This window comes from Dipodomys ordii, unplaced genomic scaffold (assembly GCF_000151885.1).
Source record: "Dipodomys ordii isolate 6190 unplaced genomic scaffold, Dord_2.0 Scaffold29, whole genome shotgun sequence".
Lineage (NCBI taxonomy): Eukaryota > Metazoa > Chordata > Mammalia > Rodentia > Heteromyidae > Dipodomys > Dipodomys ordii.
This window is the reverse complement of record NW_012267245.1, coordinates 3,037,728-3,042,582: the sequence shown is the minus strand read 5'-3', so window position 1 is coordinate 3,042,582 and position 4,855 is coordinate 3,037,728. Positions and strand designations below refer to the sequence as shown.

General features: G+C 41.4%; 1 protein-coding gene across 1 annotated transcript in view; it reads left to right on the top strand.

Annotated features, from left to right (window-relative positions):
- Positions 1-4,855, top strand: part of Uimc1 (ubiquitin interaction motif containing 1) — a 79,768-nt gene that overhangs the window by 8,846 nt on the left and 66,067 nt on the right. The window contains exon 2 of the mRNA XM_013016122.1: positions 1,339-1,346. The gene's annotated coding sequence lies outside the window, so the exon portion shown is untranslated. The remainder of the gene's footprint in view (positions 1-1,338; positions 1,347-4,855) is intronic.

Here is a 4,855-nt window from a genome sequence, read left to right as displayed (position 1 = left end):
CTCTACCACTGAGCCAACTTCCCAGCCCTTTTCTTTCTTTCTAAGACCAAAATCATGAGACCAAATTAAAATGTCAAAACAGTATATATAGCACTTAGGCAGTGAGTGGCGTGGATACTGCTGGCTACTTTTAGTTAATGTACAACAAGAAATGAGAGCAAAAAGGAGCAGTATGAAAAAAAATCTTAAAAATTTGCAGCTTGGCCTGAAAAGAAGTCCATGTAAGTTTTCAGCCAAGGAGAGTGTTGTTAATAAAACTTCAGTGCTTTGCATCAGTACCATGGGAAATGGCACCTTCCCACATCTAAGGAATGGCAAGACCCACTCATCACAGGCTAGAGAGATAGCAACTTGTATTTATTTCAAAGATTTTTCAGGATGAAAGTATTTTGAGACTAGAGCCCTGAGAGGCACTATTAGCCAAGGGGTACCCTGCTAGCTCAGGACCACTAGGAAATTGTTTCCCAACATTCAACAAGTGAGGCATTCTCGCAGCTACTTTAAGAACAAAAGTGTTAGCAGGTTGTGGAGACTTCTACCAAAATTTCATTCAAAAAAAAGCCCGGGAGGCCAGGCCATGTGTGATAGGGTTGTAATCCCTGCAAACAGTGCTTAGAAGAGCAGTTTGTGGAGCTGTCAGAGTGAAGCCAGAGTTGTAAGACAGAACTCAAGAGAGATGTCAATAATGCACATCTGCCAAGTGAAGCTGCAGGCAGCCAGCAAAGCCAGTCTGAGAGCAGCTATGTGGGCTGCAGCCAGCAAAGCCATAGGGGCAGGGCTGCCAAGCCTCTGGGAGCTCACTCCCCACCACAGCACGTTAGTGTGTTCCTAAGGCTGGGTAGGAAGCTGTCAGATATAGCATTACCCTGCTGGGTTTCAGCCTTGCTTTGGTCCAATTCCTCTTTGCTATTCTTTAGTTTTTCCGTTTTAGGATAGAAATGTTTTCCTTGCATTGTATCTTGGGAGCAAGGAATTTGTTCTTCAGGTCTTCACAGAGTTTTGCTACTCATCTTTTTTGCTGCTAACCTTGACATTGTTAGAATTAAAATGCTTATTAAGCTTTGTTCCATACTCTTGATTTGAACTCTTTATTTCTCCCTATCACATTGTTTTTTTTCAACTGCTATGTAACTCGTTTTTCCATTGCTTAATTATTTCAGTTTGCCTTTTGGCTTTTTTGAAGTACATCATTTTTTTTCTTTTTGTAAAATACACATAAGATTAATTTTACTATTTAAAGTATGCAATTCAGCTGGGTGCTGGTGCCTTATGCCTATAATCCTAGCTACTCAGGAAGTTTAGATCTGAGAATTACAGTTCAAAGCCAGCCTGGAGAAGGAAAGTCTGTGAGACTCCTGATCTCCAATTAACAAGGTAAAAGCCAGAAGTAGAGCTGTGGCTCCAGTGGTAGAGTGCCAGCCTTGAGTGAAAAAGCTAAGGGTTAGCTGCCAGGCCCTGAGTTCAAGCCCAGTACTGGCATACATACATACACAGAAGTGCCCAATTCAGTGGTATATTCACAGTGTTTGCATTCTTAGAATAGAGAAGATTTTCATTCCCTGGAAAGGAAACCCTGTGCCCATTCAGTAGTCACTTCCTTCCCCAACTCCCAGTTCCCTAACTCTCTAATCTACTTCTCTATGGGTTGCCTGTTTTGGACATTGCATATAAATGTAGCATAAAATGTGTGCCATTTTGTGTCCGATTTCTATCACTTAGCGTAATAGTTATAGTTCATTGGTGTAAATCAGCATTTCTTGTGTCTTACATATTCTCCATAGTTAAACTACATTTTGTTTATTATTTAGTGATAAATAATAACTATTTATTTGACTAGATAGCTTTAAAATCACTGGTGAAAAAATTTACAAAATTAAGCTGGGCACCAATGACTCTTGCCTATAATCCTAGTTATTTAGGAGGCTGGGGTCTGATGCTTGAAGTTTGAAACCAGACAGGGCAGACAAATCAAAAGTGGTTTTTTGTTTTGTTGGTTGTGAGGCTTGAACTCAGGGCCTGAGCACTGTCCCTGAGCTCTTTTGCTCAAGGCTAGCACTCTGCCTCTGAGCAACAGTTCCACTTCTGGTTTCTGAGTTGTTAATTGGAGATAAGAGTCTCACTGGGACTTTTCTGCCCTGGCTGTCTTCAAACTGTGATCCTCAGATCTCAGCCTCCTGAGTAGCTAGGATTTACAGGCATGAGCCACCACCTGGCTGATGTTCTGTTATTTTTAATTCTAGATTTCTGGTTGTAGCTTTGGTATTTAGATATATACTTAATTTCCGGTGTGTTTTGAGACAGTAGCCAAACTTTTATGTTTTCTATACAGATTTCCAGTTGTTCTAACTTGTTTATTGAAAAGACTCCTTTGTGTTTTGACATTGGCCTGCATGGTTGGGGTATTTGTGTCAATAAGCAATCTCACTGTTGTTATTTAGGCCACTGTTACACAACTTTGGCTCTTTCTGTAAGTTTCCCAAGTTTCAGTGTCAGTTAAGGCAATTTCTACATTTTTTTTTTTCTTTCCAGGCTTAAAATGTAATTTAGGCTGGGTGCCAGTGGCTCATGCCTAGCTGCTCAGGAGGCTGAGATCTGTGAATATCTGCCTGAATTCTCACCAGGAAGAATAGAGGAAGGGGATTGATTGGGTCATAGGAGGGATGTTTGTTTTCCATGGGATATGTGGCAGCATCTCTGGGGTTGAGGGATGTAGGGATGAAAAAGCAAATCATGCTTGAAAAAAAATGAAATGATTGAGATTAATGGGGCTCTGACTGCATCCAGTTTGCTGTGGTTCCCTAGGCCTTCAACAGTCACATTGGAGAATTCAAGAATGCCTCACACAGAAGCGATTATATTTCGTACAGAACTGATCTGTTAAAAGACACCCCTGTCCAGCCCTCTGCCTCCAGGTATACTCCCTGGAGTGACACAAGCGAGAAGACCTATGTATTGATTCCAGGGAGAATTCTGGCTAGTCCCCAAAGGATTCTTTTACAGGTTTTGGGAAACTAATTAATATTAACAATGTTTGTTTGGAACAAATTGGGCTCCAAGAGCTGCATGGTTGAACGCAGAGAAATGTAGGATGTTTTACAAATTTACATGTCCTCCTTACACAGGAGACTTGCTAATTTTCTCTGTATTTGTTTCATTTTTAGCATATGTGTTGTCATAGATTGCTTTGGTTATTCTGGATCCTGTGTACTTCCATACAAATTTTAGAATTGATTCCCCCCCCCCCCCCCCGAGTCTTGGGGCCTGGGCACTGTCCCTGAGCCAGACTCAGTACCACTTCTGGCTTTTTCTGAGTAGTTTATTGGAGATAAGAGTCTCATGGACTTTCCTGCCTAGACTGGCTTGGAGATATGAGCCACTAATACTCCAGCTTTATTTATTTATTTTGTAAGTCGTGGGGCTTGAACTCAGTGCCTTGGGTGCTGTCCCTGAGCTTTTTTACTCAAGGCTAGTGCTCTACCACTTTGAGTCACCACACTATTTCTTGTTTTCTAGGGTGGTTAATTGGAAATAAGAGTCTGCCTGCCCGGGTTGGCTTTGAACCATGATCCTCAGATCTCAGCCTCCTGAGTAACTAGAATTGTAAGCATTAGCTACCAAAGCCCGGCTTGATGTACGTGTGCTAAAAGCACACTTGAACCACAGTTCCACTTCTGGTTTTCTGGTGATTAATTGGAGATAAGAGTCTCCTGGGGTTGGGCACTGGTGGCTTCATGCCTGCAATCCTAGCAGTTTAGGAGGCTGAGATTTGAGGATTGTGCTTCAAAGTCAGCCCAAGCAGGAAAGTTCATGAGACTCTTATCTCAAACCACCAGAAAACCAGAGTGGCATTGTGGCTCAAGTGGTAGAGCGCTTGCCTTGAGCTGAAGAGATGAGAGATAGCATCTAGGCTCAGAGTTCAAGTCCCATGATCGACAAAAAAAAATGTCTCATGGACTTCCTTGCCTGGCCTGGCTGGGATCCTTAGATCTCAGCTTCCTGAGTAGCTAGGATTACAGGTATGAGCCATGTGTGCACTGGTGCCTGGTCCAGTGTGCGTTTATTTTTATTTCTTTGATGTTGGTTCCTGAGTTCTTTTGAAATGACCCTTGTAGTTTCTGATAGATTACTTGTTCATAGCAATGACAGATAGTCTACTTTGTCCTGTATGTATCATGCTACAGACTTGAATCAACCATTTCTCCAGTGACTTCAGTTGATTTATTTATTTTTAATTTTGTTACTGTTATTATAATGGTGATGTAGAGAAGAGTTAAAGTTACATAAGTCAGGTAAAGAGTACATTTCCTTTTGAACAATGTCTCTCCTTACCTTGTACTCTCCCAGTTTTTTTCTCCCATTCCTACCCATAAGTTATAGAGTTTATTGTCTAGTGAGTTCCACTGCTGCATTTATTTACCCTTTTGCCCTCCATTTCTGAGCCTTCCTTTTCCCTTCCAAAGATAGAAACTTAACAAGACAAAAAGAAAAGAAAATGAAAACAGCAACAGAGAAAACTTTTTGTTTCCATTTCCTAGAATGATTTTTTTTTTTCATTCTTGTACCAATCCTAGAGTTTGAATTTAGGACCTCAGCTCTATCCCTGAGCTTTAGTCCTCTGGGACTCTTACCACTTGAACCACAGATCCACTTCTGGCTTTTTGGTGATTAATTAGAGAGAAGAGTGCCATGGACTTTTCCTGCCCCAGCTAGCTTTGAACCAGAATCCTCAGATCCTAGCCTTCTAAGTAGCTAGGATTACAAGTGTTAGCCATTGGTGCTTGGCCTTTTAGTTGCTTTTATTTTATTTTTTGGTTAGTTATGGGGCTTGACCTCAGAGCTTGGGCGCTGTCCCTCA